General features: G+C 32.3%; 1 protein-coding gene across 4 annotated transcripts in view; it reads right to left on the minus strand.

Annotated features, from left to right (window-relative positions):
- Positions 1 to 13,803, minus strand: part of LOC106874937 (NAD(P)H-hydrate epimerase) — a 788,445-nt gene that overhangs the window by 529,927 nt on the left and 244,715 nt on the right. Inside the window, exon 1 of one of the 4 annotated variants that reach the window (XM_052974457.2) lies at positions 1,786 to 1,897. The exons of the other annotated variants lie outside the window; for them this stretch is intronic. The gene's annotated coding sequence lies outside the window, so the exon portion shown is untranslated. Of the gene's footprint in view, positions 1 to 1,785; positions 1,898 to 13,803 lie in introns of those variants that run through there. 4 annotated transcript variants of the gene reach the window in all.

Consider the following 13,803-nt stretch of genomic DNA (forward strand, 5'->3'; position numbering starts at 1 on the left):
ACCATTCATGGAACATCATTGAACATAGGCCCAAAACAACAAGATAGTACGTAATTTATTGTCAGGGAGCAAAGCAGAGAAATTTTATTATATATATATACATATATATGACGGGCTTCTTTCAGTTTCCATCTACCAAATCCACTCACAAGGCTTTGGTTGGCCCGAGGCTATAGTAGAAGACACTTGCCCAAGGTGCCACGCAGTGGGACTGAACCTGGAACCATGTGGTTGGTAAGCAAGCTACTTACCACACCCATACAGCCACTCCTGCGCCTACTGTTTTTTTTTTTGTTTTATCTACATCCATTTAGGATCAAGAATTTATGGTTGTAAACATCCACTGAGTTAACTAATGTTTGACAGTGATAGCTGCGAACTAGTGAACATAGACAATCTGAAAGAAGCTGATTAGTGAAAGTGAAAGTGAAATCTAATGTTGCAGAAAAGCACCAGCAACAGTGTCAGGTACCAAATAACTATCATTCATGAAAATTTGTGCAGATGTGGAAATGATATGATAAACAACAACATCAGCTAAATTTATATTTCATTTTAAACAATAACACAGAAATAACAACATATTATATTACACTGAGAACATATTATATTACACTGACAAACAATTTGAAATATTTTCTAAAAAAAAAAAAATGAACACCAAATTCTAATACATTGAAAAATATTAACAGAAGACAATCAAATTAAAAACTTAATGAAGTGTATTTGAAAAATTAGAGTGATCTTTTGTGTTAGAAACATAATTGAAGCATCAATGAAGATAATTAAAAAAACCTTAATAATGGGGAGTATACAAAAATAACTTGTCTACCCGGAATGACCAAAATGAATAAGTTAATACATAGCAGTAGGTGTTGTTATAGATTCATCTCTATTTTTCAGTAGCATCATTTAGTTACCGTATTAATGTAGCATCAGTGAAAATATGATATCTATTATAAATCAGGAAAACTACGCTTTTCTTTGTATACATTCCCCATTATTGTTGGCTTTCAATTTCATTGTTTTACTTATGTATCCCTATAATCAACTCTTCATAACAATGAATCATCATTTCAAGAGAACACCTTCACCAATAAAATGTTCCCAACCCCCAAAATTAATTCAGATTAATGTCTCAGGAGATGCTATTTTGATAGACAAAAGTGAAATTGAGATCTAAGATAGAATTATTGATCAATCTATTTGTTTTCCAAGTAACAGTGCAATTTCCGCAATGACTCCTAGTATTATTGGAAGTAGCAAAATAAGAAATACAAACAGGGCTATCTTAAGAGCTTTATAGGCCCTATGGCGAACTAAAATACTTGGGTCTCTACAAACACAACCACTACAAAAACTGTAATTTGTATAAATATAATTATAGAATTAGAAACTGGACTTCTCAAATCATCAAAAGGATAGGATAAAAAAAATTCTAGTGTTATTCAACTTCATTAAAAGATCATCCCTGTCTGGGATGGTTGAGAGTGTTGAAAACTAATCCCTAAAAAACATAGAAGTTTGGAGAAATATCTTTCCAGTTTCCAGTATAGTATAGTAATTCAAGTGCTTGATAAAGTAGAATAGTACAAAATGAGGAAATTATAGAGGAGAAAAAAAAAAAAAGAAAAGATTTGGTTTCATGAAAAAGAAATTTGTACATATATGTAATAATTCCAAAACTAAATAGAAATCTGTTTTAACTGTTGTGAGATGTAATTCTATAATTAAAACTAAATTAAAAATTCAAATTTTGCAATATATATATATACAAGTACTTACTTGTTCTCTCATAAAATAAGACAAAAGTTTTGACGCTGCAGTTTAGGAATGGCAATACGTGTGCATGCATGTTTGTGTGTCTTGAATTGCAAGTTGTCATTGCCAGGTCCTTGCTTTGGTCATTCACAGAAGAAAGACTCAAGAGAATTTGAACAAGAGACAACTATTTTCTATCTATCTCTTTATTGCTCTTCCTTTCTATCTATCATTTTATATATGGATACATATACATAAACACACATTTGTGTGTGTGTGTGCGTGCACATAAATGTATGTGCATATATATATATATATATATATATATATATATATATATATATATATATATATATACCCACACATACACATACATTAATAATAAATAGTACTGAATTTTTTTCAGGAGTGTTTTTCCTTTTTTTCTCTTTTGCCTTGTTTTTTTTTAATTATTTTCTCTGTTTAATTCAATATTCCCCAAGAAATTTTAGTTGCTTTTGGGACTGGGTAGCTAGCTGCTTTTTGATTGGATAAATTGGTATCATTAACACAAAGAAAACAGTGGTTAATTATCATAAAAGAGAATCTGATACATTTTTTAAAGAAGTCAATATACGAGGGGGGTGCTGAAAAGCTCCTGGCTTTGATGGTATTGCAAAAGGCCTGATCGGAAGTCCAACCTTCCAAGTTCTTTTACTGGGCTTTGAAAAACTGATGGACTGCTGCAATAAGTGTGTGAATCTGAGAGGGGAATATATTGAATACAATCATAATTAACTGATCTATCTGTATTTTTTTTACCCAAAACCAAAAACTTTTCACCATCTCTTCATATATGTTTTTATATTGATAGAAGGCCTCTTCACACAAGAATGTTGGGATCAGGAGGTGTGAGTTCTGTGTATATAGTAGAGAGCCCTCAATATCTGGGATGCCCAAGGCCATTTCCCCTTTTGTCCTCTCCAGCTCCTGTAAATCTGGCTATGAGTTCAGTATAAGCTTACAAGTAAAGATAGTGACAGTTCAAATGCATTCAATCATAAGTCTTCTCGATTAAGACTGCACTGGGGGTTAAGCAAGAACTACAACCAATGTAAAACCTGCGTAGTAAGAAATGTTTATTCTCTTTGGTCAAGATTCAAATGACAAATGATCATAAATATTCCCAGCTGAACTTGGGTTATAAAAAGTTACAATGTGGAAGTATTACAAGCGCTAAAAAAATCAAAAGGTCAAATTAAATTATTAAGTATAGAATCCTTTGAAAACAAAAGCAAAAAAAAATCTCTCATATTGACATTATCACAGAAATACCACAGTATGTTATATGCAACTAACAGACAAAGATGACGACGGTAGTGCCACCACCACCACCTTCCGTCTACCAGATCCACTCACAAGGCTTTGGTCAAACCAGGGCTATAGTAGAAGACACTTGCCCAAGGTGCCACGCAGTGGGACTGAACCCGGAACCATGTGGTTGGTAAGCAAGCTACTTACCACACAGCCACTCCTGCACCTATATATTTATACTGAAAAATTCATTATCTGAAAGTCTTCAGTCTTTGCTTTCTCCCTGCTTGCATGTATACACATATATGTATCATCTTCATTATCATAACCAGCCGAAATTGCAAAGATAATCTGGAACTCGACTGAGGAAAGAAAACTCTGAATGACCTGTCCTTGTTTTCTTTGTATCGTCTGTCTGAATGTTTTGCATTCTTGCCCCATTTTTGTATTTTTTATATATAAAATATAGCGGCGTACATACACTTTGGTCTCATATATATATATATATATATATATATGTGTGTGTGTGTGTGTGTGTGTGTGTGTGTGTGTGTGTATAAACTATTTTATATAGAGAATGTTAACATTAACAATACTTAGAAACAAGCCAGAATTGGCGTGCTCAAATTGAGCTATGTTCACAATTTATAATTTCAATGGAGGAAATACAAGTGGAAAACCAGAAGAACATTATCTATCATCCAGCAGAATATTCAATATATATGTGTATTCAATATATAATGTCAAAGAAAATACACATATATAGTGAATATTCTGTTGGATGATAGATCATGTTCTTCTAGTTTTCCACTTTTATTGCCTCCATTCAAATTATATATCTATATCTATATCTATATATATATATATATATATATATATATATATATGTATTGTATATTAAACCCAAGCTGTTATATTTAATTTGTTTATCTGTATAATTGCCTATATGTATGTATGTATGTATGTATGTATGTATGTATCTATCTATCTATCTATGTGCAAGTGTCATTCTGTTTGTGTTTGAACCTACCACCACTTGAGAACCAGTGTTGGTCTGTTCATGTCATTGTAGCATAGCAGTTCAGCCCCCCCCCCCGCCCCAAAAAAAAACAATAGAAAAATACCAGATTTAAACAAACAAAAAAAGAAAAATCTATTGAGATCAGTCTGTTTGACTAAACTTAAAAGGTGCTGCCCCAGCATGGCCACAGTCCAACGACTTACGCAAATAAAAAATAAGATATAAAAGAAGAAGAAGAAGCTGTTCTGTGATTAAATACAACAGTGATTAGCATATTCATATAGCAATCTGACAGAGCGTATAAAAATAATTATGCAGATCATCATTTTGATTTCTGTTGTCAATCATGCATTTGATGATTTTTTTATCTTATAATCTATACCCCTTGTCAAATCTTTAGACACAAAATCACTTTGGTTACTTTTGGGAAAAGTTCTCAAAGTTTCGAAAGGGGTCAAAGTACGTCTCTTTTGCATAAATAAAATTCCTCAAAATTTTGCCATATCTCCTCAGTTGTAAAATAAGAAGGAAGAAATGAAAATAGAAAAATTAATTATTTTTCAACATTCTTCCTATCAGATGCCTATACGAGATGTGAGAGTGAGATATGATTAATAGATTTTGATATCGTGAACAATGTGACAGGTCATATGATGTCTGGTCCGACACTGCTCAAGGCTCCAGATAATTAATAATAATAATAATAACAATAATAATAATAATAACAATAACAATAATAATAATAATAATAATAACAATAATAATAATGATAATAACAATAATAATAATTACTACTACTACTACTTATTGTTGCTTTTGTGAAGATGAACAGTATAGAAGTATGCATAGAAATGTGTGTGCGTGCACACACATACACACACATGTATATATATATGCATACACGTAAGTATTTACATATATATATATATATATATACATACATATATGCATACACTCATACATATATACATGTATATATACACATGTGCATATATCGATACACACATACATATGACAGTAATTATATGGCAGGAGATATATGTATATATAACATGTATTCAGCTCTCAAGATATATGAGGACCTATTAGGTATGAAAATAAATGGTTGTGGCAATGATATAGGAGGACATGTGCATATGAGGGAAAACAATGCAGAAAATTAAAATAAAAAATACAATACATAATGTAAAATTGGTTGGGCATTGAAGAGAGGAAGAAATAGATTACATTTATATTCATATATATATCTATATCTATATATATATATATATATATATACACACACACATACATTTATAGTTTATATTCAGCATTTTAGAATATGTAATAAATGTCCAAACAAAGATGTATGCTGTAAAAATATTTCAAAGTTAGACCTAAGATATTTTGTATGATATCATGGAAGGTAAACTATGTGTGCATACACTTAGACACATTCATACAAACACAAACAAGAGAAAATACATTGATATATATATATATATATATAATATCCACATACACACATATATATGTAGATACATATCTACACACTTCTATAAATGATAAATACACAGAATAATAGCAATATGTGAATTAATGAACACACCAACACATATACATATATTCTGATATACAGACACATGCAGACACACACACATGCTCAAATGTACATACAAACATTTATATTCATCGTAAAGTCTATGTATAACACACAAATATGTATACATACTTTAAAAACTCCATGCAAGGCACTTGCATATATAATGTATACTCAAAGCACCGATAAATACACACAGTCCAAATATTTGTCGCGTGACTGGCTCAGAAAAGACACTGTAGCCATAGGAAATGTGTGTGAATGTGCATGTATATAATAATATGAGATGTTTTGGTATTCAGAATACCTAAAATGCAGGTAAGGCTATGTAAGTGCCAAGGAAGGACCAGTGTTAAGCTCCCGGTTCAATAATAGCATGAGAAGGATATATATATATATATATATTACTCTTTTACTCTTTTACTTGTTTCAGTCATTTGACTGTGGCCATGCTGGAGCACCGCCTTTAGTCGAGCAAATCGACCCCAGGACTTATTCTTTGGAAGCCTAGTACTTATCCTACCGGTCTCTTTTGCCAAACCACTAAGTTACGGGGACGTAAACACACCACCATCGGTTGTCAAGCGACGTTTGGGGAGACAAACACAGACACACACACATACACATATATATATATACATATATACGACGGGCTTCTTTCAGTTTCCGTCTACCAAATCAACTCACAAGGCTTTGGTCGACCCGAGGCTATAGTAGAAGGCACTTGCCCAAGGTGCCACGCAGTGGGACTGAACCTGGAACCATATATATATATAGATATATATATATATATATATATATACACATAAATTTAGGCATTTAGTCCTAACAGTTTTTCCAATCCCCACCCTGGATCAACATTTTTTTACCAACTCAAGAAAGGATGAAAGGCAAAGTTGACTCTGAGGAGATTTGAACTCAGAACATAAAGAATCAGAACAAATATCACAAACCTCTCAGTCTGATGCATCCATGACTCATCATTAACGCATTAATCCTCTTTTCAGTTGAAAAACTCTGCCTTTGTTTCTAATTAATTTTGAAAATAATGAGGAATTTGATTAAAAACAAAAAACTATCATTATTAAACTGGTGTTTAGAAGGCGGTGAAACTGGCCAAATCATTAGCAAGCCAGGAAAAATGCTTTGAGGCATTTCATTTGCCTTTATGTTCTGAGTTCAAATTCTGCCAAAGTTGACTTTGCCTTTTATCCTTTCTGGGTCAATAAAATAAGTACTAGTTAAGCACTGGGATCGATGTAATCGACTATCCCCCTCCCCCAAAATTTCAGGCCTTGTGCCTACAGCAGAAATTATTATTTAACTGGAACAAATTTTGGTGTAAGATTTTTCTTTAGATCACTTTAAAACACAGAGTTTGTGTCGTAGAACCAAAGGCAGTCTCAGGTGCTTTGGTATCTAAAGGGGTGAACTTTTCTTCGAATGGTTTTATTGAAATACATTGCTTTTGTTTCAATTTGTTTTGAAAATAAAGAGTTTAGTAAAATAACTTTGTTAGAACTCTTTTAGAACAAATCATCTTGAAATTTAGATTGAAGGTTTTAATTTAGATTACTTTAACTCTTATGTCAGCATATTTCTGTTGAAATACTCTGTCTTTGATTCAAATTAATTTTGAAAATAATAAGGCATAAATAATAAATAATAAATCATGCGATTTTGTCACCATTAAGTGGGCATTTGGGGCAAGTAAACGAACATGAAATTTTGATGAACGGTTTGACTTTATATCACTTCAAAACAGATCATTTATATGAACACTAGGGACAGTCTGTCAGTCTCAGGTGGGTTAGTATTGGAATGAACAATCCTGTTCAGCTTACATAAACATTTGCAGATATATCTAACTACTTAAAATATTGATATTCATTTTAGCACGATATGACAATTGCCTTGTGTTTTATTTATTTTTGAGTTTTACCTCATGATAATCACAAATAGCTATGCTAAAGGGATATTTTAAGTGGACATTACTTTCATACCAATAATTTCATAACACAACAGAGTAGGTGTTTTTATTTTTTTTTTATATTTCATTAAAGAAATTTGCATAAAATTGAAGTTTTGCTGTGTTCCTTTGGGTGAGAGTATCTATGTATGTATAATGTTCTTGTAGGGCTATCTCATATTCTTGAATGACAAGAATCAATCATGACATTACAGACGATAGAACTTTACTGAATTCATATACATTTCAGCATAATATGACAATTATGTTGTGTTTTATTTATGTTTGATTCATACTTCATGATAGTTGCAAATAGCATTGCCAAAGGAATATTTTAAATGGACATTACTTTCGTATGAATAATTTCACAAACACCAGGATAGGCTTTTTTTTTTTTTTTTTTTTTTCATATATTTCCTTAAAGAGATCTGCCTAAAATTGAAGTTTTTCTAAATTCCTTTGGATGAATGTATCTATGTATGCATGATATTCTTGTAGGGCTTTCTTGTCCTCTTGAGCGACAAGAATCATTCATGACAAAATCTTGACATTATAGATCGTAGAACTCTTCTGAGTTCCAACAATATTTTTGTTAAGTGTGTAAACGCGTATATATGCTACACTTCTGATTCTCTTGAATTTTTGAGTGAGAGGAATCAATTGTATCATCATCTTCACACTGCAGACCATATAACGACTTATCGGTTTCCAATCTGTTTCTACTTAGTTTTGGGGCTTCCTTCAGATTCTCTTCTGTACACCTCTCCTTCCACCTCTCCCTCTCTCTCTGCTCTGCTCTGCTTTTACACGAAGAACAAAATAAATATTTATTTATTCCACCTGCTAGGGAAATAAATAGGCATTTTGTGACTGGAAATATCTTTTAAATGGCTGATCAGCTTTATTGATCTATCCTTATATGATCTGGAAGTCAATGGAGAGACGCAGAGTTAAGTGCTCTGCACAGAACTGTCATGAAATGTTTGCAGCAAGCTAGAATTCCCAATATCTTATCCACTTACTCATTATGTTCTATACATTCACACATGCCTGCATGTGGAGACATATACTTACATAGTCACACATACATACATACAGTCATTCACACACACACACACACATATACATATTCACATATATATATGTATATATATATATATATATATATATATATATATATATATATACACACATACAAATATATATACATATATATATTTATGTGTGTGTATATATATATATATATATATATATATATATTGTGGGGAACGAACATAAATATGCTGAATATACCCTTGTTGGAATTATGTAGAGACTGATATATATGATTGATATATTTTGGGTAATCAAAATCACATATTCTAACCTAAGCATTTTTGTGTGCAACCAGCCTTAGGGTTTTTGACTGCTTTAATCATGAGATTGGACTCAACTTGCATATATAATTCTGTTTAACTTACCTGCAGCAAACACACACACTTACATGCATAAATATATATCATCATCATCATCGTTTAACGTCTGCTTTCCATGCTAGCAGGCTCCAATCTAATCTGGCAGTGTTTCTACAGCTGGATGCCCTTCCTAACGCCAACCACTCCGAGAGTATAGTGGGTGCTTTTACGTGCCATTAGCACAAGGGCCAGTCACACAGTATATATATATATATATATAGGTATAGATATAAATATAGATACATACATACATACATATATGTATGTATATAAATATATATATATGTATATATATACACATACATGATGGCCGTCCACTCATGACCGAGGAAGACCATTGCCGGCCTTCAGGTCAACCAAATCCACTCACAAGGCTTTGGTTGGCCTGAGACTATAATAGAAGACATTTGCCCAAGGTGTCACGCAGTGGGACTAAACCCAGAACCATGTGGTTGGGAAGCAAGCTACTTACCACACAGCTATGCCTGCACCTATAAATATATATTTTATACCTAAAAGCACCCAGTCCACACTGTAAAGTGGTTGGTGTTCAGAAGGGCATCCAGATGTAAAAACCTTGCCAAAACTGACCTCACCTGTGATTGTGCCATGTAAAAAGTACTAAGTCCATTCTGTTGAGTGGTTGGTGTTAGGAAGGGCATCCAGCTGTAAAAATCCTGCCTGGCCAGCTCTTCTGAAACCATCCCACCCATGCTAGCATGGGAGGCGAATGTTAAACAATGAACGATGATGATATATATCATAGTTCATCCAGAATCATGTCACACCCCTAGGTACTTGCTTTTCTTGTTTCTCAATGAATAATAAAATTCATTTATTTATTTATTTTAGCTATTATTATTGATTTCATGGATGTCAGATAAGCTGTTCTCCATTATTTTTTTTTTTTTTTTTTACTTTTTTGTGTGACAATGTCAAAAGTTCTTTTATTAACTGCAAAATCGTGATAAGCAATTCTTTGAAAAATTCTTTCCATCAGCTACGGACAGCTACTTGTTCCTTTGCAAAATTTGTACTGTCTTTAGATTTAATGAGTATTGAACCTGCTAAAATAGGATCATAGATTACTTTAGTCACTTCATAATGCAATGCCTGTCAGTCAGTCTGGCCAGTTACCAAATTGTTCATCTTTCCATGTGTCTCTTTCTTTTTCCCTTCAAAATTCTAGTCAATTTAGTAGGCACAAATATACTCTCCCTTTCTTATTTCTTTATTGCCCACAAGGGGCTAAACATAGAGGGGACAAACAAGGACAGATAAAGGGATTAAGTCGATTATATCGACCCCAGTACACAAGTGGTACTTAATTTATCGACCCTGAAAGGACGACAGGCAAAGTCAACCTCAGCGGAATTTGAACTCAGAACGTAAAGACAGACGAAATACCGCTAAGCATTTCGTCCGGCATGCTAACGTTTCTGCCATCTCATCACCTTTCTGTTTCTCCCTTTCTGTCCATCATTCTGCTTGAGTTGGCTGTTGTTTCTGTCAAATCAGTCTTGATAGCTTCTTGCTGTAAAACCTAAGAAAGGTCTTCAGATCAGACAAGCTTCAGAGATGCCTACCTTTTCAGCATACCACATGTTTAAATGGTAGCACAATGTTGTAGACTAATGAAATATGATGCATCAAACAAAAATACCCTGTGATATTTAATCCACTGAGTTACAAGCCTTATTGGACCTAGCAATTTTATAAATAAAAATCAATAAAATAAATAGCTGAAAATATGCCTGGGACAAGAAAGAGGTCGATAAAATCAGCTAAAACCCTTGAAGACAGAACCTAGCATAACTGCTGTCTAAATGAATACAAATTTCTTAAAAATATCGATACACATAAAGTAAATCAGATCAAGCAGATTTGCATTATCGAATGATATTAGTAGAATATAGCAATAACTCAATATTGTTCTCTAGTCTCATGTTTTTATTCCGATTTCTTTTCATTTCCCACCATTACAGATATCAGTCAGACATGAAAAACTTACTCCGTGTCAAAATTAATGTTGGATGTATATATATATATATATATATATATATATATATATATATATATATATATATATATATACATATATATATATATACATACATATATATATGTGTGTGTATATATATATATATATATATATATATATATATATATATACATATATACATACATATATATATGTGTGTGTATATATATATATGTATATATATATATATATATATATACATATATACATACATATATATATGTGTGTGTATATATATATATATATATATGTATATATATATACATATATACATACATATATATATGTGTGTGTATATATATATATATATATATATATATATATATATATATATATATGTATATATATATACATATATACATACATATATATATATATGTATATATATATACATATATACATACATATATATATGTGTGTGTATATATATATATATATAGAATATATATATATATATATATATATATATATATATATATATATAGAGAGAGAGAGAGAGAGAGATAGAGAGAGAGAGATAGTAAGAGAGGGTAAGACATGCTAAGAAACCCGACTTTAAATAGGTCTGATTGAGTAAGACAGCAAACCAGAACATTTCCTCGATCCATTAATTTAGTCGGAATGAAGTAAATATTTAAATATTTTCAAGTATGGAAGCAGTTCTGATAGGAAGCCAAGTCCAATAAATCTCGTTCTTTTCATATTAATTTCTTATTGGAAATATTATAATATTTATTTTGATCTCTTTCTCTTCTTAGTAATTTCTGGGAAACGAAAACGAAGATGAAAAAATAAGCAAAAACTAAGAGAAAAAAAGGTAACAAAAGAAACTGTAAACAATAACATTAAAGTGATGGAGAGAAAGAGAGTGAAAGAGACAGACGGACAGACAGACAGATAGACGGACAGATAGAGCAAAGGTTAAAGAGGGAGGGGAATGTAGTAAGAAAATTGTAAAAGTTACCATAATCATCACTGCCACTACTACCATAACAGATACCATGCTCCCTTCAGACCATGTACAGCCTCAGATTCCCTGCCACCATCTATCTCCAAAGTTGTGGTCAACATCAAAACAACTAATTTTACTACCCTATTTACCACCACCACCACCAATACTCCTTAGTAAACACCAAAATCAGTTCCATTCTTGCATTAAATAATTACAAGCTGATGTGTTATGGTTGTTGTGTTCTTATACTTTGGGGTCTTTATGGTTCTATGTTCAAATCCTGCTGAGGTCAACTTTGAATTTCATCTTTCAGAAAGCTCATACGTTCATTCATTCATTTAATTATTTTACATCTGTTTTTCTATGCTTGCATGGGTTAGATGAATAGATATTACTGAGTTACTGTTTCACAGCTGGATCACCTATCTATCAAGTAAGAGTGTTTTTTTATCGCTTAGGTCTTTGCAAGTACAGCTGCTGACATCTCATGGCTTTGGTATAGCAAAATTGTGAAAGATATGTACTTATATTCTTCACTGCTGTTGCAACCAGCTTTGAAGATCTGAGATATAAAAAAAAACTCTTACTCAAAAAGCAGATAAGGTTTGGCAAAAGGAAGAGCATCAAACTGTAAAATCCTACCACAAATATATCCCATATCAGTCCATGTTATTATATAAAAATGGAATAGATATATATCTATCTATATATATATATATATATATATATATATATATATATAGATAGATAGATAGATAGATAAACAGATAGATAGATAGATAGATGACAGAGAGATAGATAAATAGATAGATAGATAGATAGATGACAGGCAGATAGATAGATAGATAGATAGATAAGATAGATAGATAGATAGATAAGATAGATATACAGAGAGGGTGGAAAGTAATTGGGCATTAGAAATTGGTTGTAGAATTTTCAGTATCACTGAAGTCATGACAAAAGCATTTTTTAAATAGACAATTCTAATGGGAATTTTTTTTCCAGATGGCCGGTTGCTTGACTGTTCAGGAGTAAGCTAAGATAGCAGCATGCTATAAAGTGTGAAATTCCATTGTTTTGTTCTGAGATGGTGGCGTGCATGGAAAGATAAGCATGCAACATTATATCCGGAGACAATAAAAAGTTGTCATGCAAAGCTGATGACCACAGGCTTAGTGAACGATGCAAGAAGTGGCCATCCAACCACATCTCAATCAGCAAGAGAACGTAGCAGCAGTGCAGGAAATGTTTAATCGCAGCCCAACAAAAATCAACACATCAAGCATCAAGCAGTTAGTGAAAGTGGACTAACAAGACAGACAGTATGTATGGTGTTACATAAAGAATTGAATTTTTGTCCATGGAAACCCCATTATGGGAAGGGGCTAAAACTTGAAGACTGACTGCAGAAGTCCAGATGTCCAGAAACTCTAAGAAGTCCAGATCTCACTCCATGTGATTTTTACCTATAGGGTTACACAAAAGAGGTGTAAAAAACAAACCCTCGCACATGGGAGGACTTGGAGACACTGATTCAGGAGGCTTTCAATGATACCAAACGACATTCTTCGAAAGTTTGTTCATTCCATCCCTGGCCATTTGAGGGAGCTTGTTGATTCCACCAGTGCTTACGTCGAGTTATGAAGATTTGCTTTCATTTTCCCACGTAATAAAGAACATTTATCATTTGTTTCAATAAATTTGTAAAAAGAATATGGATTTTATTACCAATT

This window comes from Octopus bimaculoides, chromosome 18 (assembly GCF_046866305.1).
Source record: "Octopus bimaculoides isolate indiv1 chromosome 18, ASM4686630v1, whole genome shotgun sequence".
Lineage (NCBI taxonomy): Eukaryota > Metazoa > Mollusca > Cephalopoda > Octopoda > Octopodidae > Octopus > Octopus bimaculoides.